At 46.2% G+C, this 27,409-nt stretch overlaps 2 protein-coding genes across 2 annotated transcripts in view; one reads left to right on the plus strand and one right to left on the minus strand.

Moving 5' to 3' along the window:
• LOC310708636 (uncharacterized protein C1orf21) overlaps positions 1 to 18,891 on the minus strand; it is a 139,540-nt gene extending 120,649 nt beyond the window's left edge. The window contains exon 1 of the mRNA XM_083507271.1: positions 18,329 to 18,891. The gene's annotated coding sequence lies outside the window, so the exon portion shown is untranslated. The remainder of the gene's footprint in view (positions 1 to 18,328) is intronic.
• DARS2 (aspartyl-tRNA synthetase 2, mitochondrial) overlaps positions 1 to 27,409 on the plus strand; it is a 1,012,941-nt gene that overhangs the window by 525,364 nt on the left and 460,168 nt on the right. The gene's annotated exons all lie outside the window — the stretch shown is intronic.

Genomic DNA, 27,409 nt, shown 5'->3' on the forward strand with positions numbered 1-27,409 from the left:
CTTTCTTGTGGGTCTCTGACATACTCAAAAGATTAATAACAGGCACGTCAAGGCCGGAGGGTAGAGAACTTTTGTACAGTTGTTTAGAAGACTGGTTACCTTAAGACAACCGTCTGGACTAGGCACCCCCAACCTCTGGCCCTCCAGATGTTTTGGACTACAATTCCCATCATCCCTGACCACTGGTCCTGTTAGCTAGGGATCATGGGAGTTGTAGGCCAAAACATCTGGAGGGCCGCAGGTTGGGGATGGCTGGTCTAGACCCTCTAGAGGGGCTGGGAGCTGAGGGCACTGTTACAGTGGCAGAACTTCATGCTCCAGCACCGGGGGGCAGGGCTGGCGTGCGTTCTGGGGGCGGGATGTATGTCCTGGGGGTGTGGTGTGCCTCTGGAGGGGGCGTGGCGCCCAGCACAGGCGGGGGTGCAGCCACAATAGCACCTCACCGAGATCGTGCTGCCAGGGGTGGTGCGCTGCCCCTGCACTCATCTTCCTCCGCCAGTGCACTGTCATACAGTGGTTCCGCTCCTTCCTCCTGGGCTGTGTCCAGAAAGTGGTGTTGGGGGATGAGTGTCCAGACCCCTGGGCTATCACTTGTGGGGTGCCTCAGAGCTCGGTCCTCTCCCCCATGTTTTTCAACATCTAAATGCAGCCGCTGGGAGAGATCATCAGGAGGTTTGGGCTGGGTGTTCATCAGTATGCGGATGATACCCAGCTCTACCTCTATTTTAAATCAGAACCAGTGAAGGCAGTGAAGCTCCTGTGTGAGTGCCTGGAGGCGCTTGGAGGATGGGTGGCAGCTAACAGATTAAGGATGAATCCTGACAAGACAGAAGTACAGTTTGGGGGGGGGACAGAGGGCGGGCAGATGTGGGGGACTCCCTGGTCCAGGTGTGCAGCCTGGGAGTCATTCTGGACTCACAGCTGTCCATGGAGGCACAGGTCAATTCTGTGTCCAGGGCAGCTGTTTATCAGCTCCATCTGGTACGCAGGCTCAGACTCTCCCTGTCTGCAGACTGTCTCGCCAGAGTGGTGCATGCTCTGGTTGTCTCTCGCTTGGACTACTGCCATGCGCTCTCCATGGGGCTACCTTTGAAGGTGACCCGGAAACTACAACTAATCCAGAATGCGGCATCTAGACTGGTAACTGGGAGAGGCCACCAGGACCATATAACACCGGTCCTGAAGGAACTTCATTGGCTCCCGATACATTTCCAAGCACAATTCAAAGTGCTAGTGCTGACCTTTAAAGCCCTAAACAGTCCAGTATCCCTGAAGGAGCATCTCCACCCCCACTGTTCAGCCCAGACACTGAGGTCCAGCTCTGAGGGTCTTCTGGCGGTTCCCTCACTGCAAGTAGTGACGTTATAGGAAACCAGCCAGAGGGCCTTCTCAGTACAGTCATACCTCGGGTATGACATTTTCGGGTTGCGCTGCACGGTGACCCGGAAGTAAGGAAGTGTGTTACTTCTGGGTTTCGCTGCTCGCACATCCGCAGACGCTCAAAATGACGTCGCATGTATGGAAGCGGCAAATCGCGACCCGCGCACGTGCAAACGCACAGACGCAGGTTGCATTCGCTTCAGGATGCGAATGGGGCTCCGGAACAGATCCCGTTCGCATCCAGAGGTACCACTGTAGTGGCACCCGCCCTGAGGAAAACCCTCCCATCAGATGCCAAGGAAATAAACAACTATCTGACTTTTAGGGTTAGACACCTGAAGGCAGCCCTGTTTAGGGAAGTTTTTAATGTTTGATGTTTTATCATGTTTTTAATATTCTGTTGGGAGCCGCCCAGAGTGGCTGGGGAAACCCAGCCAGATGGGTGGGGTATAAGTAATAAATAAAATCATCATCATCATCATTTTAAAACAAACCAACCCTTCATCTATGAATATTCCTAAATTTGATGTCCTGAAACATTTACCTTATTTAAAAGGAAATTAAAGTCTCACATGCACACATTTACGTAAACTGCACAAGCAACCAAGAGTATGAAGCTTCACAACTGAGTCTTAGCTTTCCATATGTTTTCATATGCACACACTCTTGGGTGGACTGCGCAAAAATAAGATGGCTAAAGGCATAGGAAATAAATTTAGTGTATCCTGTATCCTGCCATTCCCCAGCGACAGGTCCTGCACTTTGGTGACTCGCCAACCATTTAAGAGAAGGTCCTGCCCCACACACTCTGTGCCAAACTGAGAAACTCAACAAACATCCCGCGATATTTTTGCAATGAAGCAACTGCAGAGGAGCAGCAGGAGACATTATGAAATAGGTTTAACACAGGGGGTAGCAGCAAAGTAAACAAAGAGGTAAACAAAGAACTGGAAAGCTCTTCTTTCTTTCCTCACAAAAAAGAGGGGGAAGAGTTTTTTATTTTTATTTTCTAGTGGTGTTTATGTTATTGGTTCCACCTAAATACCGGTAGCTTTCCTCCATATAAAAAAGGAAGGGTCTCAATATTTAAAGGAGACTATCTTTTTGCTTGCTTGCTTCTGATAAAAAGGGAGAGATTGGTGGGCTTTGCGGGGGTGGAGGGGAGAAGATTTAGCTGGCTGCCTTATGCCAAAATGGGAGGTTGAGTACTATGTGAAATGATGGGGAGGTGTTTTTCGGTAAGCAGTACTAGCAAATGCGTGTCTACTCACAAGCAAGCCCTACTGAATTCAATGAGGCTTACTCCCAGGAAAGTAGAAGTTTAGTTGAACTCAGTGGGGCTTATACATGCATAGATTCCACTTAGACCTCTGAGTGGGGAAGCAGTTGCAACTTGACTAGTAAATCACTTAAACTACTCTTTAGCTGAAAATATAAAAATATATATTATTTTTATTAAACCTACTACTTTACATTTTAAGGCCCTCCACTGCTGCAGCGAGGCAGAGCAAGGCCCTCCGCCACTGTAAATATATATTGTGATATTTAGCTGGTGATATATTGTGATGTTGAAAATCAGATATCGTCCAGCCCTCGAGTACATCTCATTTGACTCCTTTCAATAACAAAGCAGCTCCATTGAACAAACACACCCTCTTTTCTCTCTTGGATTTGCAAACAAGACTTGCTAGCTCATTTGCCAACATGCTAGTCACAGGCAGCATAAGTTAACAGCCTGAAATAAAAATAAATTGCTTGTCTAATTGCCTGGAAATGATTTTTATTCATCATAGGCAATACAAATTGGATTCAGAGTGGCTGTAAGGAACAGTTTGGGCCAAAAAGAGAGAAAGAGAGGGAGGGAGGGAGGGAGGGAGGGAGGGAGGGAGGGAACACACACAGTGGTGAAAAGAAAAATTCATTACACCCAATTATTTCTAGCCTGTGAAATTTCACTATTCTAGTCAAAGGTGCCATGAGAAGATCAGGAATGTCTCAGGGAGGGCCATTCAGAACAAACCCTTTCCCTCAGTAGCATGGAAATTGCAACATGGACCCAAACTTTTTTCCAGGATCCTTTGCCACACACCCAAACTGTCCAGCAGGCAGTGAATAACTGAGTGAGAAAATAAGAGGAGGAAAAGGTAAGGAGCAAGACAGAAGAATACCCTAGAAGGGTCGTACCGACAAGGTTTACCTCGCATGGGCAGCGAGAGGCCCCATTAGCTAAAGTGGTACCTCAGATTAAGAACAGTTTCAGGTTAAGAACGGACCTCCAGAACTAATTAAATTCTTAACCTGAGGTACCACTGTACCTTGGTTTTCGAATAGCCTAGTTCTCGAACGTTTTGGCTCCCGAATGCCGCAAACTCGAAAGTGATTGTTCCGGTTTGCGAACGTTCTTTTCGAACCTGAACGTCCGACGGGGCTTCCGCAGCTTCAGATTGGCTGCAGGAGGTTCCTGCAGCCAATCAGAAGCTGCACTTTGGTTTTCTAACGCTTTGGAAGTTGAACAGACTTCCGGAACAGATTCCGTTCGACTTCCAAGGTACGACTGTCATCCAAAGAGAGGAACTACCTGCAACTTCAGGTGAATGAGGTAGTTAGGAAACAGTTAATTCAGCAACACAAGGGACTCAGAACTTTAAAGCAGGATTTAAAAAATAAATACCAACATATAGTTTATCTGTGTGGTGCTTACTCAAGCAATTTATTAAACGTACAGTGGTACCTCGGGTTACATGCGCTTCAGGTTACATATGCTTCAGGTTACACACTCCACTAACCCAGAAAGTGCTTCAGGTTAAGAACTTTGCTTGAGGATAAGAACAGAAATCGGGCTCCAACGGTGTGCGGCAGCAGGAGGCCCCATTAGCTAAAGCGGTACTTCAGGTTAAGAACAGTTTCAGGTTAAGAATGGGCCTCCGGAACGAATTAAGTACTTAACCCGAGGTACCACTGTACTAGCAAACAACCAGGGATGCTACAGTTGGTAACCCTGGCATAAGAACTGAGGAAACTTTGACACTTGACTAAGAGCAAGCAGTAACTTCCCTAGGGGTGAAAGTAATGCTTTCCCCCAAGTTATCCACCCCCCCCCACTCACCTCTGAACCACCAGTCTAATCAACATTTTGAGATGCAAACCCTGCAGCAGCACGTCCACCACAGTCACCAAAGGCCCTTTCTCCAAAGCTACTATCCTGTTTTATTTTTGTAAGTCTTCCTCCCAAGATTATGAGATTCATTCAGAGAGAATGAATGAAAACATGGCACTGATTTTCCCCAACGTATTTGCAGCATGTCAACTTGTGTCGATACGTATTCTGTCGTGTAGTCTTTGACTCAACTGACACCGAGAAAAGAAAACCACAGAACAGTCTGCAGGCTCACACCCCAGTTTGAAGAGCTTAGATTTATGATGAGTACAAAGCTCTCTTCATGTGACTTCATGGGCTTCTGGAGGGAAGAGAGGGAATTTGAAGAAGGAACAAAATAAAGGAATGGAGAAATCACAAGGAAAAACCAACGCTCAAAAGCAGAGCATAGGGGTTTGCTTCCAATTGACACTTCCAAGGAATTCAGTAGGACTAAATTCCAAATCAGCACATTTAAGAGAATTGCTGAATTGCAGCAGATCTACTGAAATGCAACACAAGAGAATTTGCCAAAAGAAAATAATCTGGAGCTATTACAGTGGTTCTAATCCCCTTGTACACATTTTACAGACTGGTGAACTGTGGCACACTGATCCACAGCTACTGGGATTCACATTTGAGCTGGAATTTGAATGCCCTTCCCTCTGCCACACAGACAAACATACCCCATCAGTTGCTCCAAATGTATTGTAGAGACATATCATTTTGCACAGGCTTTTCCTGCCTCACAGGCTCAGACTTCCTGCTTTTATTTGTATGAATTCCCTGAAATCCAATTTTTATATGCTTCTATACTACTGTTTTACTGGTTTTAGGCTGTATTTTTGTATTGATGATCTTGCTTACTGGTTTTATGTTGTACACCACTTAAGAATTTTAATTGTTCAGCAGTTTATAAATATTTTAAATGAATAAATAAAACTGAACAAATCCCACACTAAAGACTATAGGCTATACACAATCCAGCCATTTTATTTATTTTATGTATTTGTTTCATAAAATGTATATACCACTTGATTGTAAAAACTAACAAATCTCAAAGTGGCTTACAAGAAGTCTAAAACAATAAGATCATCAGTTAAAAACAACTATTTAAAACATTCAAAATATAATTAAGAGTTGACAATAAGCTAAAAGTAGACTGAAACACAATGTTCTACAAATCTGGGTGCATTCTACATTATCCACGCTGTTCTCCCACCGGGGAATTTTTCAGTCACTCTGACATTATACTATATTACTAATTCAGTTAAGCAAAGAAGAAAATCCTCTGCTTGACAGAAATGAGAAGAAAGTTATAGGCGAACTGCAAGGCAGCTCATTTTTTTCAGGCAAGTCATTGAAACCCAACCATTACTATGCTTGGTCATGAGGACACTTGCTGATCATTCTGCATTCAGTGACCCCATCATTGCCTACTAGATGTGTGGATATTGATACATTGCTGATCTCCCTAATAAAGTACATTCGATTTGAATATAAAGATAGGATTTCTCACTATATGACTGAACCACAAGACTTTCTAATCTTTTAAATCAATAAAAAATATGTTTAAGGTAGCAGGCACCATAACACCCTGTGCCAATAAGCTCTACTGATTCAACATGTGCTGCGAGAGCCAGTGTTGCAAAACTGAATGCCACAATCCTACACACACTTTTGTGGCTGTCAATCCCCTTAAAGTCCGTGGGCCTGCTGTCTTAGTCAATATCCAAAGGACTGCAGTTTAAGAGCTGTGGACCAAGAAGCTTCTGGCTCTGCTATGAACTTAATGCAGCCTGGTCCACATGTCACACTAAGCCAAACCATAGTTTAGTGCAAATGGACAAGATCTGGGAAACGAGATCACAGTCACTTTGCTCTTCCCCTGCCACTCTGCTGCTGTGCTGCACTGAGCCAAGTCATAGCTCGACTTTGCATGCCATCCAAACCCAGTCTTGTGCTTTAGCTCTCCTAGACAAAAAATGAACTGTAAACCACAGGACAAACCTTGGTTAGCACTCACAATCACTCTGGAGAGCGCCACACTACAGTACAGTGGTGCCTCGCAAGACGAAAAGAATCCGTTCTGTGATTCTCTTCGTCTAGCGGTTTTTTCGTCTTGCGAAGCAAGCCCATTGACGGATTAGCGGATTAGCGCTATTAGAGGCTTTTAGCGGCTGATCGGATCAGCTGATAAGCGGCTTAGCGGCTTAGAAAAAGGGGGGAAGGAAAAAAACCCGCAGGAACTCGCAAGACATTGTCGTCTTGCGAAGGAAGCCCATAGGAAATTCGTTTTGCGAAGCACCTCCAAAACGGAAAACTTTTTCGTCTAGCGAGTTTTCCGTCTTGCGAGGCATTCGTCTTGCGGGGCACCACTGTACAAGCCAAGGTTTGGAAGCCGTTATATAGCTTAGTGAAGTACAACTGAAGAGGTAAAGAGAAGCAATGAGGATGCACATGCGGAGGTAGAGGGGGCGGGGGGGAGTGCACCGCCCCGGCACCACAATCCCAGTGGGGTGCCATCTTGCCTGCCCCCCCCCCGCGCTGGATCTCGTGGCCCCGCAGGCGGCGCACCATCCCCCCAGGACGCACACCATGCCCCTGTGGGTGGCACACCACGCCCCCCAGGACGCACACCAGCCACGCCCCCACCTGCTCTCCGCCCCCGGTGCTGGAGCATGAAGCTGTGTTCATGCTAAGACACTGTTTATGATTAGTATGGTTGTTAATTAAATTTCTACCCTGCCCTTCATTCAAAGATCACAGGGTAGTTTACAATATAAAAGCACAAAAATACATACCATAATAACAAACAAAAAGACAACCCCCCCCCCACAGTTTAAAAGGCCATACACTGTTTAATTAGCCAAAGGTCTGGGAGAAAAGGGGCACTTTTTCCTGGTGCCTAAAGATATGCAACAAGGGTGCCGAGCAAGCCTCCCTGGAGAAAGCATTCCACAAATGGGGGCCACTGCAGAAAAGGCCCGTTCTCATGTTGCCACCCTCTGGACCTCTTACGGGGGAGGCACACAAAGAAGGTACTCAGATGATGGTCACAGGGTCCAGGTAGGTTTATACTGAGAGAGTATTGTGGTCCTGAGCTGTTCAAGGCTTTATAAGTCAAAACCAACACTTTGAATTCAGCCCAGGAACTGATTGGCAGCCAGTGCAGTTGACCAGGATCGGTGAAATATGCTCAAACCATCCTGCCCCAGTGAGCAACCTGGCCGCTGAATTTTGCACCAGCTGAAGTTTCCAAACTACCACCTTCAGAGGCAGCCCCTTAGTGTGTCAAGCCTTTTTAGGCAACACACTTCTCTTCAGTATCAGCTCCATCTCCCTGTCTGCAAAGCAGGTGGTGATACTTGCAGGGTTCTTATAAGGATTACTGAAACAGACTCTTCTGAAACGCTCTAAACACTTGAAAAGTTTTATATAATTTGTAATGATTAAATCCTTTTTGTTTTATATTTGCTGCCTCTCAGCGTATGGATAACAGCTCAACCCCATCACGAATACATCCCACCGATTTCAGCGCGGTTTGATCCCAAGTAAATTTGCAGAGAACTGCAGCCCAACTTTCATGTTTGGACAGAGAATAATTCTCCGTTCTCTTCACAAAGCTTGTGGTGTTACAATAATCTTGGGCCTACAGTTAGCCTCTTCTTTTCTACACCAAAAAGCCCAGAACAGTAGGCCTTTCTCAAAAGATGATCCACACCCATATAGTTATAATTATCCAGTTTCTCTGTTTGTCTTGGAGGTGTTTAAATGCAACCACATTCTTTGCAATAAATGGAGATTATACTGACACCTTAAACAGCAGCGCATGAGGCTATGCCAACAATTTAAGTATCACCTGGACTATTTGATTTAACAGATTAGTTTGTTTACACAATGCAACCACACCAACTAAGATGTAATGTTTTCTGACCTTTATACAAGGTAGTCATTTGCAACAGCCAAAGAGGTACAACAACACACACATGTGCATTCATGTTATGTGAAGTAAGGATTCCACAAATCACCAGCGCAGATATTTCCATCAACTTTTTTTTTTTACAAACTGAACATTTAATAAATCAAGCTACATTCATCAGCAGGTTAAAAGCCTTGATACTTTTGCAAAGCATCTCTAGATCAGAAATTAAGTCAATGGCTTACAGAGTGTTTTTCAGTAAGCCCTTCTCTACTCCCAAATTGCTTAGCTTTCCGTTTGTGTGCAGAACTCTCTCTGTTGCCGTTACAATTTAGTAAGATAAGCCAGTGCAATGGGGCTTCCACGAAGCAATGGTGTAAGGCCGCAACTCCTACTGCAAGTCAAACTCTAGTTTAGTGAGACCCAGAGAGAACCAGACCAATATACAGTCGTACCTTGGAAGTCGAATGGCATCTCTTGCAGCCAATCAGAAGCCGCGAAAGCCCCATTGGACGTTCGGGTTCAAAAAGAATGTTCGCAAACCAGAAGAATCACTTCCAAGTTTGCAGCATACAGGAGCCAAAACGTCTGAGTTCCAGGGCATTCAACAACCAAGGTACGACTGTATTAGAGTCAAATCTTATTTCAATTTAGCAATATGGTATTTGCAAATAAAAAAACAAATTAAGCAATGCAGAATTTGTGTCTGCTCAAAGCGCAAATTCTCGTATTTATTTTCCTGAAACCTGTAATTGATAGCTACATAACTGATAGCATTAATATCACACACTGATTCCTCCCTCCCCCCCTTGCCAAACACTTGTCTGCAAGAAGTAAAAACAGACATTATCTGACCAAATAGTTCACTGTGCAGTGAAGGCCATGTCCAAGGCTATTGAAGTGCCTCTGCCCTGGCAAGTTAAACTATTGACAAGCTCATGTGACCCAAGGAAACACCACCAGAATAATCTGCCGCCTTTTCTGTTTCAGGCAAAGTGAGTTTTATAGTCTCACCTCAATTCGCTTCAAAATAACCCCACCTTTTTCTTTATAAAGGGGGGGGGGGTATTTATCATTCTGCACACCCGAGACTCGACTCTGCAAATTCTTTTAAGTCATAGATGGTCAAGTGTTGCATTATTGAAAGCAGTGTTAGAAACGCAAATATATGAGCTAATCACTAAATGGCACCTTAACCCTAGGTTACAGCTGCCACAACAGAATGTCTAATGCCTTTTGCCATGAAATTATTACAATTACTATTACTTCATATCTATACCACTCTCTATTTTTTTAGAAAAATCTCAAAGTGGTTTACAGTACATTGAAACATCAAATAAAACAATCCGGAATAAGACAAATGCAAGCTGCAAGGAAAATATTTCAGATCCTCCTCTAAGTGACATTTTGCTTACACCGTATTTATTTACCTACTCATAGCAGATGTGCACCAGGAGGCCAGTGTGGTGTAGTGGTCAGAGTGTCAAACTAGGATCTGGGAGACCAGCGTTGAAATCCCCCCTCCACCATGAAGCTCCCTGGGTGACCTTGGAGTCAGTCACAGCCTCTTAACTTACATCACAGGGTTGTTATAGGGATTAACTGAGCAGGGGTGAACCATGTACTCCTCCGAGGAAAAGGTGGGGTAGGTCCAGTCGTGACTGACTCTGGGGTTGCGGTGCTCAGCTCGCTTTAGTGGCCAAGGGAGCCGGCGTACAGCTTCCGGGTCATGTGGCCAGCATGACTAAGCTGCTTCTGGCGAACCAGAGCAGCGCACGGAAATGCCATTTACCTTCCCACCAGAGCGGTACCTATTTATCTACTTGCACCGCGTGCTTTCGAACTGCTAGGTTGGCAGGAGCAGGGACTGAGCAACGGGAGCTCACCACATTGCGGGGATTCGAACCACCGACCTTCTGATCAGCAAGTCCTAGGCTCTGTAGTTTAACCCACAGCGCCACCCGCATCCCTAAAAGGTGGGATATAAAGGCAATAAATTCCTTCCAGTAGCACCTTATAGACCAACTAAGTTTGTTACTGGTATGAGCTTTCGTGCTAGCAATAACAAACTTAGTTGGTCTCTATGGTGATACTGGAAGGATTTTTAACATTTTGTTTTGACTACAGCAGACCAACACGGCTACCTACCTATAACTGGCAATAAATAAGTTCTTCTGATTACCTGCTTAAGAAAGCTGGTGGGTAGGGCAGCCAGGTGGAGTTGTCAGTTGCCAACCTGGCATCCACAGATCTCCACGTGGTCACAACTGGCCAGAACCAGTCGCAGAACACACCTGATATCTGGGGGATTTTGAACACTGATTGAAAGGCATTCAAATCATCAGGTTCTACAACCAATGTTGGTGGTAGACACAAGCCAGGAGCAGATGAGCCTAAGCATCACCCTCCAAACCCAAGCAGAGATTTTTTTATCATTCAGGTCGTCTGGCGGTCGGTCAGTTTCTATGCATTCAAAGATCCACGATGACTCAGCTACAGGGCTATGTACCAGATGCCACATCACATCATCATCGTTGTTGTATTCACAGTGGCCTTAAGTAAAAATAATTGCGGAAATCTCATCCTTCAGTAAATCCTGCTACAGATCGTAAGATGCCAAGGCACAGAAGATACTCTGAAGGGCTGGTTGGCTATACTGTCAATACAGCCTTAGAATACTTCAGTGCTCTTATATATGGCTCTATAAACTAGCAAATTGATGGGGAAGGGTCGACTGGAACAGTGGAAAGGGTTTCCTGGTAGAATAATGCATACTTCTTTCCTAAGTGTTTCTTTTCCCTCTCAGAATGCTTAAACTTTATTTCACCTGCTGCTTCCTCACCCACAACATACGTCTTCTTTCCACTCACAGCATGACCAAAACACATCAGGAAAGCATATGGGATGACTTGAGCAGGAAACCAACAGGCAGGAGAAAGCCAAGCCCTTTCCTTCCTCCTTCCATGCCACCCCTTCCCTACTGCAAAACACAAGTCTCCCTCCACGGCTTTGCAGCTGTTCATTGGCAATCCAGGTTCCAAGCCCAGGTCTGCTGCCAAAACTTCTTAAGCACAGACCTAATTCAGAAAAGAGATCATGTATTTCCAACACCAAAAGTAATACCCACTACAACAACTTTTCTTACTTCCAAACTTGTGGTGTTTCCAAGATATCTACAGAGTACTTCAAAAAGTGGGTTTGCATGAGGAACCCATTTCAACAATACACTGAATAACTACATTATCCCAAGAAACAGTACCATGGGAAAATAAAACCCATCTGTACAATGGCATGACCAAAGATTAAACTAGACACCCTCAAACAATGAAACAAGGCTTTTTTTCTGAGGAAAAGCAGCAAATAAGCTGGCAAATAAAATTACCCCTTCCCCAAAAAAAGATAACTATTAAAGCAAATACTCTTCCTGAGCAATTTGTTTTCTTCTTGTACAGAAATAGTGTTTACTTTCCATGACATTATTCAGCTCTCAACAGGTCTGTCTTGATAGCTGATAATTAAAGGGTCATTGGCTCCCAAGAATTAAACGGTCTGGATATACTGCATCCCAATACCCAACTGTACAATGAAATTCATTCTGCTACAGGACACAGTTTAAAAGCAGAGTTACAGGCAAAATCTGTAGTATGGCATTGGAGGTCAGTGTGCATTACTTCCTGCTCTGCAATCCCTGACAAAGAAACAAATTAAAAGGAAGCATTTGCTAACAAAAATTGAAATGCGATGAAACCCACAATTGTTCTAGCAGAACAATTTGAACCTGAATCAGAAGCACAATTTTTAAAGAACTGTACAGTGGTGCCTCGCAAGACGAAAATAATTCATTCCGCGAGTCTTTTCGTCTTGCGATGTTTTTCGTCTTGCGAAGCACGGTCCGTCGCAACTGCGCCTCTTCAAGCGGCTTTAAGAAAAAAGCGCAAGACGTTTTCGTCTTGCGAAGCAAGCCCATAGGGAAATTCATCTAGCGAAGCAACGCAAAAACGGAAAACCCTTTTGTCTAGCGAGTTTTTCGTCTTGCGAGGCATTTGTCTTGCGGGGCACCACTGTACAGTTGTCTGTGATAAGGAAGCTCTCTCAGCAACTGATTTCCTGGTGTTTACCGTAATATATGAAGCTTCTTAATGCAGTGCCTAAATCCTCTTTCCATCCCCAGGTGTTGCACTAGGTATTCTAAAGGGGAGCTGTTTTACTTTTTTGGCAGAACTGACTGTTATGAATGCGTAAGTGACTCAAGCAGAAATTTATGTAAATCCTGAACAGTTTTGGTTACTAGTGGGTGGAAAGGGAGAGAGAGAACAGCTGTATTCTGCCTTGTACCTGCATGGCTCTAATTAGAAATATTCATATGAAATGCTCCTATCTAAGGAATGCAGGGAAATTTGGCTTTGTTCACATCTGAATGCAAGCCTGTCTAATATAAACTTCTCCAAACAATGTAAGAACCAAACTACAGCAACCCTTTGAAATTCACACTTCTCCAGATGTTGCAGCGCACTTCTTTAATCCAAATCCTGGTACACAAATGCCTGTATTAGGGGAAGGTGTGCAAAGAAGAAGAAGCATATAATGGCAAAAGCAACTAACAAAATGCTTATGGGATTGTGAGAAATTGCTTGCATTATACATGGGGTTTCTTCCCCATCTCTGGCTTGCAGAGAAGTCCAAACACATAAAAAGTTGAAACCTTTGCTCCTGCTTGGGAAGTGAAGGTACCGGTACTTAAAGAAATCAGTTTCAGAGAAGACATAATCCTGCAGCCCAAAGGTGTGCCATTTAAGGTTTCCACAGGGGAAAGGAGCAAGCTGTATCAGAAGCTCACCTCAGTTTTTACCTGTGTTAACCAAAGTCAGCACAAACTCCATCAGCAAAGGGTAGCCAACTGGATGCACTGGGCAGCCAAACAATGTGTCTCTAAACAGTCACTAAAATACACCTGCCATTATAGGCTGTCCCGCAGCAGCACAAGAAATAGCAGTATCTGTCAGCTGCTTATCTCCCAGTTTTTCAGTGGCCTTAGCAAACAATGCTGTCCTGCAAATTATGAAAGCATCTATGCTGGCAAAAAGGTAACAGGTTTACTCAGCCTCTGTAAATTCCAGATTATTTGCTAATGAGATTTGGGCGGGGGCAGGGATAAGCCCCTTCATTCTTTGTACAACGGACAATAAAGAAGCGAGAGCACCAAAATACACAAAAGCGAGAGTCATATACACAAAAACACTTACTAGATGTGGAATATAAGGCAGAGCAATATTCACCAACATTTTAAGCCTTTTTGTGGATAGGTTTTAAGCTTAAAATGTGAAAATGCAGTACATTTTGAAAATGTTTATTACTATTTTCTATATAGTAAACATATAAATTAAATATAGGAAATACATATCAACTATATAGTTTATTACTAATTTTTTATATTTTAGCAACACAAACTTTTTTATTAGGCCCAGCGCATTTATACCAACAGATGTAAATGCCACAGATATGTAAATTCCTCAGACATAACCAAATCACAGGAGGAGCAACTGGCCATTCCCCCCCCCCACACAAATGGCAGCCTTGCTTTGACCCTATCCGCAGCCATGTCAAAGACCACAAGTTAGGTTTTTCGCAAGCTGATGTGATCCCATCCATTTTCAGCACCAACCTCCTGAGACACTGAACGATCCAACTATATCGCAAAGTTACACTGCCATAGCAACCCACAGGCCCATCATGGCACTATTTTTACCAGAGGCCTCCACTCCCATATAAAAAGGTAGAGGTACCCCGGCCCGTACGGGCCAGTCCTGCCAGACTCTAGGGTTGTGCGCCCATCTCACTTAAAAGGCTGGAGGCCAGCGCTGTCCGGAGATACTTCTGGGTCACTCCCATATGGGTCACTCCCATATAGAAAAGCATTATTTGCTAAACACAGAAGCAAAGACTCCAGCATACCTTACTTGCTCCCCAAGTTCCTGTACCACAACCCTAAATGCCGGCATAGGTGACCACAACACAGGCGTTTTATGACCTGGCGCTGCAGACTCCATTCTGAAGCAGTTTGGTCCTGTTGGTGCTCCTGCAATTGACCTCCCCGCCATCTTGCTCCTCTGGCTCCCCGTAAGAGGCAATGCACACCTGCTGAGAAGAAAGCGTTGTGGCTCTGACCCCAGCAGGTGAGCATAAGTTACCCTTTCCTGCCCTCACACATACCCTCCCCCACCCACAAAAAAATAGTGCAGTGGTCACAGTGGGAGAGATCTGCTAGGCAATAGATAGAAAAAAGCAAAGTTTGAGAGCATCGGCTTCAGTGCTGATGTTGCAAGATGGCTATGCACAGATGCCACCTAGCACCAAACCACAGAGTCTGTTGCAATGCACAAAGTGAAAAGGAATAGCTTTCCGTCACTGAATATTATTGCACAATAAAACATAAACCCTGCTATGCTTTGCTGCCACCATAACATGGACTATTAAACCAAAAGCATAACATGAGTTTTCAAAACAAATAATTGCATGGAGAAAAACAGAAATCATAATCTTTGTGTCATGTCACCCAGCAGCCTGCTATTCAGACACTTGGTAATATACCTGTAAATTACAACTTTTAAAAATATCAGTGCTTAAATCTTCCTTCCTGCCAACCTCACAATACAATTTCAGACAACTTGCCCAGGTCTTTAACCTTTGCCAAAACTAATCACAATAATTAACACACCTTCCAAAGGTACACACCCTCAGAATGCAGAGTGCAAGGGAAACAATGTGTCAACTTTATTTATATTACTACTAAATATATATCACAATTAAATCTTTTTAAAAGATGAAAGCCAGACCACATACAAGCTCTGCCATAAGAGAAAAGAGTAAGGCAAGGACTACATATGACCACACTGACTTGCGTAGGTGAGTCTGGAGCACATATATCCTTCAATTAATGGTTAGACCTTTCTTTTTATAATGAAAGAATCATCTGGCCACTTACTCCGTATGTTATTAAAGCCTGTGTTTTTGTGTTCTTTACACGGAAATACTATTAATTATACCTTTGAAGAGCTGCAAAAAAAATTGCTATTGCTTCCAAAAGCAGGCTTGTAAATAGCTACTTGTCTGGTTGTCTGTGGTGGGTAAGATTCTTCCCAAGGCAAGCAGGCAGAATAACTTTCCAAAAATTGTGTGTGTGATTTGTTTACCATTTTAGTCCACTGGGACAAGTTACCTAACAGAGGTTGTAAAATCGCGGGGGGGGGGGGAGTGGACAAGCATGTGCTGGCTATTATTTAGATGTAACTGGGCTGACAATTTACGGCAGTGGTGAGGCGTGCGTGCAACCGGCCGTGATTTCGCCGAGTAGGCAAGTTTGCTTTTGGCAGCTAGCGTGCAGACTACTGGTGGCCGCGGCGATGTACTGGCGGGCAGGCTGTAGAGTGACTGGCGTTGGTGACCCCCCACAAAAAATAGGGGTCGTATTATACATGGGGGGTGTTATACACAGGAAAATAGTGTTCATTTTTCACATGGTTGAGTCCTTCCCCTGCCCACCCACCCAAATATTCTGAAGAGGGTCTCTTCTCCATTCTTCAGAGAGTGGTTGGAAGTAGGAAGGCAGAAGAAGTCCTCTTTTCCTTCCTTTCTGCAGTTTTAATCTGAAATCTTAGGTGCAGTACTACGCCCAGAGCTCAGAAACAGCTCATGCTAATGAAATTCCCTGTCACTAAATGTGCCTAGAACAATGGGAGTTTCAAGTACTGCTTCACCCCCCAGGACCTTGATGAATCAACTGAAGTCTAGTGTCCCAATCAGGGGAAGTAACAGTCCCACTCTATTCTACCTTGATCAGAAAACACCTAGAGTACTGTATAATAATAATAATGATAATAATAATAATAATTTATTTATACCCCACCCATCTGGCTGGGTTTCTCTAGCCACTCTGGGCAGCTTACAACAGAACACTAAAAACAGCATAAAACTTCAAACATTAAAAACTTTAGATGTCTTCTAAAAGTCAGAGAGTTGTTTATTCCCTTGACATCTGACAGGAGGGCGTTCCAAGGGTGGGTGCTACTACTGAGAAGGCCCTCTGCCTGGTTCCCTGTAACTTCGTTTCTCGCAGTGAGAAAACCACCAGAAGGCCCTCGGTGCTGGACCTCAGTGTCCGGGTTGAACGATGGGGGTGGAGATGCTCCTTCGGGTATACTGGACCGAGGCCATTTAGGGCTTTCAAGGTCAACACCAACACTTTGAATTGTGCCCAAAAATGTACTGTATCCAGTCATGGACATCACAATTTATGAAGGATATTAGCAAGCTGGAATGTGTGTAGAGGGAAACGAAGATGTTCAAAAGTCTGGAAACCAAGCCTTATGAGGAACAGTTGGGGGAGTTGTGGATGTTTAGCCTGGAGAAGAGGAAACCAAAAGGAGAGATGACAGCCATCTACCAATATCTAAAGGGCTGTCACATGGAAGTTGGAGCAAGCTTGCTTTCGCCTACTCCAGTGGCTAGGACCCAAATCAATGGATTTAAGTTACAAGAAAGGAGATTCCAACGAAATCTCAGGAAGAACTTTCTGACAGCTCTTCAATAGTAGAATGGACTCCCATGAGAGGTGGTGGTTTTTAAGCAGGTTGAGACTAGATGACCCTTCTAACCCTACAACTCTAAGCTCCTATGAGGTCACGTCAGTGTCAAGCAATATGAAGGTTCTGTCTGCACTGCGTAGTCCATAATCACGCATTTACATTCATGTCACTGAACAACAAAAACATTTCTGCAAACCAGACCTACAAATTCCATACAGGAGTTGTGTGTGGTGGTTTGACAGTGGCCTCTGAAGAGGAAGGGTCAGCACAGCAGCCTGAGTCTCTGAAGAAAGCCTGGGGTGGGGGATCAGGGAGGAGAAGCAACCTCAGAGACACACTCACATATTTCAATTCTCCATCCAGTGCCATAGACAAAAACAAAAGCCTACACTCTTTGCAGCCTACAGCAACCCACCAAAAATACTGGCAGTCCCTAAAGGAACAGAATGTGTATCCCATGAAATCTGAGAGGTGGAGGGGAAGACGGGAGTAAATGCATTCTGTAAACAAACAGGAAAGCCTCATCTGGCCTCTTTGGGAGAGTAAAAATTCATCCCGGGAGTGTAAATACAGCCAGCCGGGCAAGCAGAGTCTGACATCTACAGTTAAGTGAGCGACGGTGTAAATGCTGGCAGTCTTACAGCTGCCGCATGTTGAAATGCGTTCTCTATGAAGTGTGATGGGGGGGCGGGGGGGGCCTTTTTCTAAGATCACCACGGAAGTTCTCGTCTCCAGCCAGATTCCCAATGAGAATCCGCCCCAGACCATTATTCCTGTTGTCTTAGCAGAAGACAGCCCGGCATTAATTTCCAACTCTGCCTTTGGTTACTCCCCCCCCCCCCACAACCCTTGCACTACCGCCAGAAGCTGCATGACTGGAATATTTCAGTTCATTTAGTCACCATGATTAGAAGGTTCCTCCTATGTGGATTCCAAAGTAGAAAACAAAAACAAAATGGAAATGTTCTTCCTCTCTGTTCCCTGCGAATGACGAGAAGCGCTTCGCTAACCAGCCAAGCCGGGCAGCCGGGGCTCACCTGGCCCCGAGGGAGGGAGGGAGGCCTTGGCGAGGCCCGGAAGGCGGAGGGGAGAGAAGAAAGAGGCGGCCAAGATGCCCGCCCGGGAAACTGGGCAGGGGAGAGCGGGGGGCTTGGCTGGGCTCCACAGCCAAGGCCCCTGTCGGGCTGCAAGAGGCGTCCGCAGCAGAAGCGGCAGCTGCTTCCCCCCCCCCCCGGCATCAGCTGCAGCGGAGCCCGACCCCCCCCCCCGCCCGCCCCCCGCCGGCCTCCCTCCCTCGCCAGGGCTCACCTTGAAGTCCCCCCCCCGGCGCGCTCTCCTTCCTCGGCGCTCCAAGCGGCGCTCCGGCTCCGGGGGGCGGAGGAAGAAGCAGCTCCCGGGCTCCGGCGCGTCCTCCCGGGCGAGCGCCCCTCGAGAGCCGCGACGCGGACAGAGGCGCTGCCCGCCGAGCTCGCAGGCAGCCAGGCAGGCAGGCAGGCAGGCAGACGGCGAGAGCCCCGCGCTGGGCGGCCTCTCCGGGGAGCGAGAGGCGGGGCGGCGGCGGCGGCGGCGAGGAAGGGGCGGGCCTGGAAGAGACGAGGCCGCCTCCCTCCCTCCGGGGACGGCGCCCCGGTGCTGCTGCGCCGGGCTCCGGGAAGGCGGCCTCTAGGCCGAGGCGCGGCGGCGCTGGGGATCCCGCGGGCGGCGGGCGGGACGCGCCCTTCCCGAAACACGAAAGGAAGGCATCCCGGGCAAGAGGCTCGGCGAAAGCTGCTCCGGGATTCGCTCCGTCCTCGGGGAAGCGAGGCTTCTGCGGCCAAGTGCGCGCTCTCCCGGGCGGCGCCGGCCGGAGGGAAAGCGCTGCCCGCCCGCCTGCCCGCCTCCTCCCCGCCCAGGAAAGGCTGGGCTCTGGCTCACCGGAGCCTCGGCGGAGCTCGAGGCATCCTCGAAAAACACGGCGCAAGAATCCTTTTCTCCAAGAAGGCTCGAAGCAGATCCAGGGAAGGGGAGGCGGACAGGGCCCTGGGCTGCCAGGCGTGCGCCTTGATGGCGACACCGGATCCAGGAATGGCACAGAACCGCCTCTCGAAAAGAAAGAGTCGGTTGCCTTACTTCTAGAGATCTTTTAAAGCTACAATGACTGATAATATATATATATTTTAAAAATCTGGGGCTTCAGAGGCCTTCTCTAGATTCACCAGTCTGGCAAGGCTCAATGGGCAATAGCCTCGTGGATGATTCACAGCTTCATGTGGCAACAAACCTCTGGACAGAAACAGGGAGAGGTCTCTTGCTGCTTCCTGCCTGCATCTGGGATGTTGGTGTCGCCAGGAAGGCTTGCTCAGGCAGAGGCATCAGACAGGCCTCTGAGCATATGGGCCTCAGTATCACTTGCCTACAGGGAATCAGGCAGAGGGCCTTCTCGGTAGTGGCGCCCGCCCTGTGGAACGCCCTTCCAGCAGATGTCAAAACGATAAACAACTACCTGACATTCAGAAGACATCTTAAGGCAGCCCTGTTCAGGGAAGTTTTTAACGTGTGATATTTTACTGTATTTTTGGTTTTTATGGAAGCCGCCCAGAGTGGCTGGGGACACCCAGCCAGATGGGCGGGGTATAAATAATAAATTATTATTATTATTATTATTATTGCCCACTTGTCAGAGATATGGGGGGGTATGTGCCCCTTCTCCGCCATAGGGAGAGGCTAAACGGCAAGATCATGACGTGAGGCAGTTTTCATGGAGATGGAGCCCAGTGTGTTTCAACACACCACCCACGGTACTCTAAAGCTGTTGGTCGAAGCCTTGCTGCCTTTTGAGCCAGCTCTGCAGACAACCTTCACAAGTGGTGCCCTACTCCTGCTCCCGACCAAGACGTCAGGAAGCCTGGCATCCACTGCTGGGTGAAGTCCTGGCTCTATTTGGTTCATTAACCAAAGGCAAAACGAGGCATTTTTTCTGCCCAGTCAAAGACTCAGCTTGGCACACCCCCCCCCCCACATGTTTGCATACACAGGCATGTGTTATCTGAATGCAAAGTTTTATGCAATATTTTTATTCATTCCTTGTGTTTTCTTTCAGTCCCCTTCCTCTTACTTTACAAAGGCAGGGACGGGATATGCACCGAGCCAATACCACCTCCGCCCCAAAGAAAAGGAGTAAAGAGCAGGCCAACTTGCCAAGCAGTGGCGTAGCATGGGGGGTGCAGGGGGGGCTGGGCGCAACATCTGGGGGTTAGGGTTAGGGGGCGCAAATCCACAGGTTAGGGGGCACAAATCCACAGGTTAGGGGGCACAAATCCACAGGTTAGGGGGCGCAAATCCACGGGTTAGGGGGCACAAATCCACGGGTTAGGGGTCACAAATTACTTGCCTTGCCCCGGGTGCTGACAACCCACGCTACGCCACTGTTGCCAAGTTCTCTGAGCCTCTGAAGTGACTTTTACTTCACATTTTTCTGTAGCACCATTTCTCCCCCCCCCCTTCACATATTGCAAAGGAAAGCAGCCCCCACTTCTCCCCACATCCAGGAGCTCTGCATGTCATGCACTTCCCACAGGAAAGGCTCTCCTCAGCACCAAGATATAAATATAATAATAATAGAGATTGTGAAAATCATTAGGCACATACCAGAGAGGAAGTCCTCTTGAAAAGAGAGACTTTCTGTTCTTCACCTGGCAACGACTTTTCCACCTGCTTTGCCCGACCCTTCCAGACCAGGACTTTACTTCTGAGTAAAAAGCATAATAAGGGTGGTGCTGTGGATTAAACCACAGACCCTAGGACTTGCCGATCAGAAGGTCGGCGGTTCAAATCCCCGCAACGGGGTGAGCTCCCGTTGCTCGATCCCTTCTCCTGCCAACCTGGCAGTTCGAAAGCACGTTGAAGTGCAAGTAGATAAATAGGTACCGCTCTGGTGGGAAGGTAAATGCAGTTTCCGTGCGCTACTCTGGTTTGCCAGAAGCGGCCTGGTCATGCTGGCCACGTGACCCGGAAGCTGTACGCCGGCTCCCTCGGCCAATAAAGCGAGATGAGCGCCGCAACCCCAGCGTCGGCCACGACTGGACCTAATGGTCAGGGGTCCCTTTACCTTTACTTTAAAAAGCATAATACTGCAGTCTTTACCTAGTTACCTGGGAGTAAGTGCCATTGAATTCAGTGGGACTTGTTTCTGAGTAGACATATAAAGGCTTGCAGTGTAAGGCTCAACTTACAATAAAGGAATAAACACGCCAAGAGTTTCCTCAAAATTTGCTGGCTGCAAATTCTTAAAAAGAATTTAAAGTGGACTGGAGGGGGAAGTCTGATCTCTCTACCTCTTTTAATTGATCTCTGAGATGGAGAGCGGAGGGGAAAGGAAGAGAAGGCAAAGGATGGTCCAAGCCCTTCCTAATACCCACAACACTCCAGGCATGGATGGGAGAGGTCTGGGTCATTCACAAGACCAGGAGACTATCTGGTGCGTATGTGATGTAAACTTCTGTCATGTCACCTCTTCTTCCTTGCCTAAACCAAAAAGTCCCTAATGGGGCAACCTGTCCTCAGAGGGGAGTCACTGAACCTTTTCCAACTCTATAACATTTTTGTGGTGAGGCAATCAGAACAATACATAGTATTCCAAATGCAGTTGTACTATAGATCTGTAGAACAGCATTATGAGATCAGCAGTTTCATTTTCAATTCCTTTTCCAATGGTCCCTAGTGTGGAATTTGCTCTTTTTTAAGGTACTGGGATCTGCCCTACAAAGTCTGCTGTTAAGACTCTGCAAAGAAGTAATTTGGCTTCTCTGCAATAAGGAGATTGCAGAGAAGCTACCTGTTAAAGAAGCAACAACACTTGATTAGTTGTTACAAAGAATCTGGCTGCCACAGAAGGCCTTTCACCAGCTCAGCACCAAACAGGGAAAAGGAACATTCTCTTCTGGACTCTCACTGAAACTAATCAGCCTGGAACACTGCGCTTCCGAATGCAGCTCTGCGATAATGGGGTTTCCTTGCCATTGTTCGGCATGAAAACGCCAACTTGAGCGGTTTTTAAAAAGCCAATTACCCAAACATTATGCTCCTAGGAAATACACACAGTGCAGTGGGGAAATTAATATAGTTGCATGGCCCCTTGCAATACACAGAATACATAGTGACTAACAGCTCCATCCTGCACATTCCCTGCAAATAAACGAGGAAATTCATGGTTGAAATCTCACCTACCATAAACTTGCTAGGTGATCTTTGGGGCAGGGGAAACATTACTGCCCCCCCCCGTCTGCCTCTGCCTCCACATTTGCAATATGAAGAGATTTACATGGATTAAGAGCCTTAGCCCACTGTCCATTGTGTGTCAACCTGGCAGCCTGCCCAGTGTCACCTCCTCCTCACCTGCCCACAACTGTACCAGCTCCCCACAGGTACATTGCAAAGATAGGTAGGAAGGTGGGTATTGGAGAGAAGGCAAAGGGGGGGGGGGAGAAGGAAATGGCAGAAACATGACAGACAGTGGCAGAGCTTCATGCTCCAGCACGGGTGGGGGGGGCAGAGACCAGGCGGGGCTGGTGCACATCCCGGGGGCGTGACGCGGCGCCCGCAGGGGCACAACAAGCATCCTGCGGGGGCGTGGCGCCCAGCGCAGGAGGGGAGGCAGCCACAATGGCACCCCACCGGGATCGCGCTGCCGGGGGTGGTGCGCTCCCCCCGCACTCCTCTTCCTCCGCCAGTGCGGACAGAGTGACTGAGGCTGAGTGTGAGGGAAGCAGGTTTGGACAAAGCTGTCAGTTTTGATTTCATAGAATCATAGAGTTGGAAGAGACCACAAGGGCCATCGAGTCCAACCCCCTGCCCAGCAGGAAACACCATCAGAGCACTCCTGACATATGGTTGTCAAGCCTCTGCTTAAAGACCTCCAAAGGAGGAGACTCCACCACACTCCTTGGCAGCAAATTCCCCTGTCGAACAGCTCTTACTGTCAGGAAGTTCTTCCTAATGTTTAGGTGGAATCTTCTTTCTTGTAGTTTGGATCCATTGCTCTGTGTCCACTTCTCTGGAGCAGCAGAAAACAACCTTTCTCCCTCCTCTATGTGACATCCTTTTATATATTTGAACATGGCTATCATATCACCCCTTAACCTCCTCTTCTCCAGGCTAAACATGCCCAGCTCCCTTAACCGTTCCTCATAAGGCATCGTTTCCAGGCCTTTGACCATTTTGGTTGCCCTCCTCTGGACACGTTCCAGTTTGTCAGTGTCCTTCTTGAATTGTGGTGCCCAGAACTGGACACAGTACTCCAGGTGAGGTCTGACCAGAGCAGAATACAGTGGCACTATTACTTGCCTTGATCTAGATGCTATACTCCTATTGATGCAGCCCAGAATTGCATTGGCTTTTTTAGCTGCCGCGTCACACTGTTGGCTCATGTCAAGTTTGTGGTCAACCAAGACTCCTAGATCCTTTTCACATGTACTGCTCTCAAGCCAGGTGTCCCCCATCTTGTATTTGTGCCTCTCATTTTTTTTGCCCAAGTGCAAATCCACTGAGTGGTAGCATAGTCAAGACCGCATTTTACCAGCTTCTTTACAAGAATATCATGGGGCACCTTGTCAAATGCCTTGCTGAAATCAAGGTAGGCTACATCCACTGCGTTCCCTTCATCTACCAGGCTTGTAATTCTGTCAAAAAACGAGATCAGGTTAGTCTGACATGACTTATTTTTCAGAAATCCATGCTGACTATTGGTGATCACAGCATTCCTTTCTAGGTGCTCACAGACTGTTTGCTTAATGATCTGCTCCAGAATCTTCCCTGGTATTGATGTCAGACTGACTGGGCGGTAATTATTTGGGTCCTCTCTTTTCCCCTTTTTGAAAATAGGGACAACATTTGCCCTCCTCCAATCTGCCGGGACTTCGCCTGTTCTCCAGGAATTCTCAAAGATGACTGCCAGTGGTTCTGAGATCACATCTGCCAGTTCTTTTAATACTCTTGGATGCAGTTCATCTGGCCCTGGAGACTTGAATACATCTAAACTAGCCAAGTATTCTTGTACTATCTCCTTAGTTATTCTGGGCTGTGTTTCCTTTGCTGAATCATTTGCTCCAAATTCTTCAGGTTGGGCATTGTTTTCTTTATCGGAGAAGACTGAGGCAAAGAAGGCATTGAGGAGTTCAGCCCTTTCTGTGTCCCCTGTTTGCATTTCACCATCTTCTCCTCTGAGTGACCCCACTGTTTCTTTGTTCTTCCTTTTGCTACGAACATACCCATAAAAGCCTTTTTTGTTGCTTTTAACCTCTCTAGCAAGCCTGAGTTCATTCTGTGCTTTAGCTTTTCTGACTTTGTGTCTACACGTGCTGGCTATTTGTTTGAATTCCTCTTTGGTGGTTTCCCCCCTTTTCCATTTTTTGTACACATCCTTTTTTAATCTTAACTCAGTTAAAAGTTCTTTAGATAGCCACCCTGGCTTCTTTAGGCACCTTCCATGTTTCCGTCTCATTGGTATTGCCTGACGTTGTGCTTTTACTATCTCCCTCTTAACAAACTCCCAGCCAGCATGAACTCCCTTTCCTTTTAGTATTACTGTCCATGGGATTTCACCCAGCACTTCCCTAAGTTTTATGAAGTCGGCTTTCTTAAAGTCAAGAAATTGAGTCCTAGTATGCTTGGCTGCTCCTTTCCGCTGTATAGTAAACTTCAGAAGAGCATGATCACTCGTGCCTAATGATCCTTCCACTTCTACCCCACTAACCAGGTCATCAACATTGGTTAGGACCAGATCTAAAATGGCTGTTCCTCTTGTTGCTTCTCCCACTTTATGGACAATGAAGTTGTCTGCAAGGCCAGTGAGGAATCTGTTTGACCTTATGCTCTTGGCTGAGTTTGACATCCAACAAATATCCGGGTAATTGAAGTCCCCCATTACTACTATCTCCCTTCCTTTTGCATGCTTGGCCATCTGTTCCAGGAAGGCATCATCTATGTCCTCCGTTTGGCTTGGGGATCTATAGTAAACTCCCACAATGAGGTCTCTGTTATTCTTCTCTCCCTTAATTTTGACCCAAATGCTCTCACTTTGGCTTTGAGGTTCTAAATCTTGGATCTCTTCACTGGTATACAGATCCCTGACATATAACGCCACTCCTCCCCCTTTCTTGTCTGATTTCTCATTTTGATTTTTCCCTTCTTAAGTTCATTTCACTACAGTTCTCTATCAACTGGTAATTCTTTCTCTTTCCTTTTAAGTCTCAAAAAATCATCAGGATTTTAGTGCTGCAGTTCCTCTAACAAACACATTTTAATGCAATTAGAAGGTTGCTGCAAGGATTACGGAAATAATATATGTGAAGCAATTTGGGCATTCTAGAAACAGTTTGGGAATGCTGATTGTTAAAAGTATTAATTGCCATTTCTTCTAATCATTTGGTGGAAGAAGTTGATACCATTTTGTTGCTTTAATTGAGCATGTTCCAGATAAGCACTTTATAGTGCAATTCCGTGCAGGTTTCTGTTTGGAAGCAATTCGCGCTGAGTTCAATGGGAAGAAGACACAGCTACTAAACCAAAATCATAAGAGTATGTTTTAAAAAAACAACAAGAGAGATGCGTACTGAAGAAGGTTAACTAACGTGTTTAAAGTGCGTCTGCTTGCCCTTATTATAGAACTGCAGGACAAACACACACAGCCACTTTTACCCTCAGGATCCATTTATGCTTATGGTGGTGGAGGGGGAGATGGAAGGAGGAGAGATGGGGAGCCGGCAGCTTATATCAGGTGTGTGGTCTGGCATGGACTAGACCCAAGGTGCACCCTCACGCTACTCAGGCATATTTCACATCTCTGAAACCCTGGGGTTGGGGCTGAGTAAAAACTAACTCTCTTTTTTAATATGGCATTTTATTTTATTTTTATATTTACTGAGGAATATTTATACACTGCCCACTAACCAAAGTTTTCAAGGCTGCTTATAGGGTGTATTCAAATAACAATTAAAATAGATGGCAAGACAGTAGTCACTGCTGAGGAGTGCAGGTCTCTGTTCTTCTTATTCCATGGCATCTCAGCAAATGCCCCAGCAGCTCCCTATAAGGCAAAAGAAGGGTTATGTTTTTTACCATGGACCAGTATCAGAAAATGACTGTCACTACTGTTAAATAGGGGAAGTTGGTATCTGAGCCCCACATTGGAGGGGGTTGGACTAGATGACCCCTGTGGTCCCTTCCAATTCTATGATGATGCTACTACAGTGGTATCTCAGGTTACATACGCTTCAGGTTACATACTCTTCAGGTTACAGACTCCGCTAACCCAGAATTAGTGCTTCAGGTTAAGAACAGTTTCAGGTTAAGAACGGACCTCAGGAACGAATTATGTACTTAACCTGAGGTACCACTGTATTATAAATCTTAGAATAGAAGAAAGAGGAGGCAGTGGATCGAATGATGGAAGGAGCAAGGAAGAGAGAGACCATTCACCCTGTCTTTCGAGGGGCAGAGAATTAATATAACTGGCTGGTGTCTCCCTATAAAGGCAGATTGTGGCTGGAAAAGCACCAATTGTGTCATTGTGGAGCTTGGAGGGAGGGCTTAGGATGAGACAAAGCAGGCTGCTTGATTTTGGCAAGCTGGACCCGACCTGAATAATGGGCAGCAAAGCCGCAGCTGTGTTTCTGGAGGCGCCTCTGGCCATTGACCAGGCAGCACAAACAAGCGTCCTCCCCCACCCAAACCAGCCTGCAGAATGAATCGCCTAGAAAGAGAAGAGAAGGCAGAAGACAATAATATCCTCAGCCAATGCAAGGCAGGGGGAGTGTGGACAGTAAGAATCTGTGTGTAAGAATAAGCAAATTCTCATTCGAAGACAGCCCTTAAAAATTGCAGTGATTTGTTGCAAGTAGGCAGAGGATAGATAAACCCTCTAACCACTTCTATAAACTATTTGTCATCCAGCCATGGCTGTTTGCTGACATGCAGCCCCCCCTCAAATCTTTCCCCCCTGGGGGAAGTATTGCCCCTGACCCGTTTTCACTACATTCTATGCTTCACATTAGCATTGGCTAAATATATTATGACACTTTATTTATCCTGGTCCGCAGCTTTGAAGCATCTTCTATTCCCGTTCTTCCTCCCCTGGGAACTATACACGTATATCATAGATGATGGCTCTTAGTTACATGACATACTAATACTAATCCTAATAATATGTTTTATTTTCCGATTCCTTTTACCCTAGAGGCATATGTTATGAGTAGCACACACAACGTTCTGCTTGTATAATAATCAAAAAGGCACATCAGTCATGACACTGCAAGAGACACTTTAATTGCAAATATATTTTCGATTAATAATGAAAAGCTTCGCTAAATCTCCATTAAACAGCAGTAAACATGTCTTAAAAGGTTGAGTTTCATA

The sequence above is a fragment of the Podarcis liolepis genome (genome assembly GCF_965112155.1).
Source record: "Podarcis liolepis genome assembly, chromosome: 6".
In the NCBI taxonomy this organism is placed as follows: domain Eukaryota; kingdom Metazoa; phylum Chordata; class Lepidosauria; order Squamata; family Lacertidae; genus Podarcis; species Podarcis liolepis.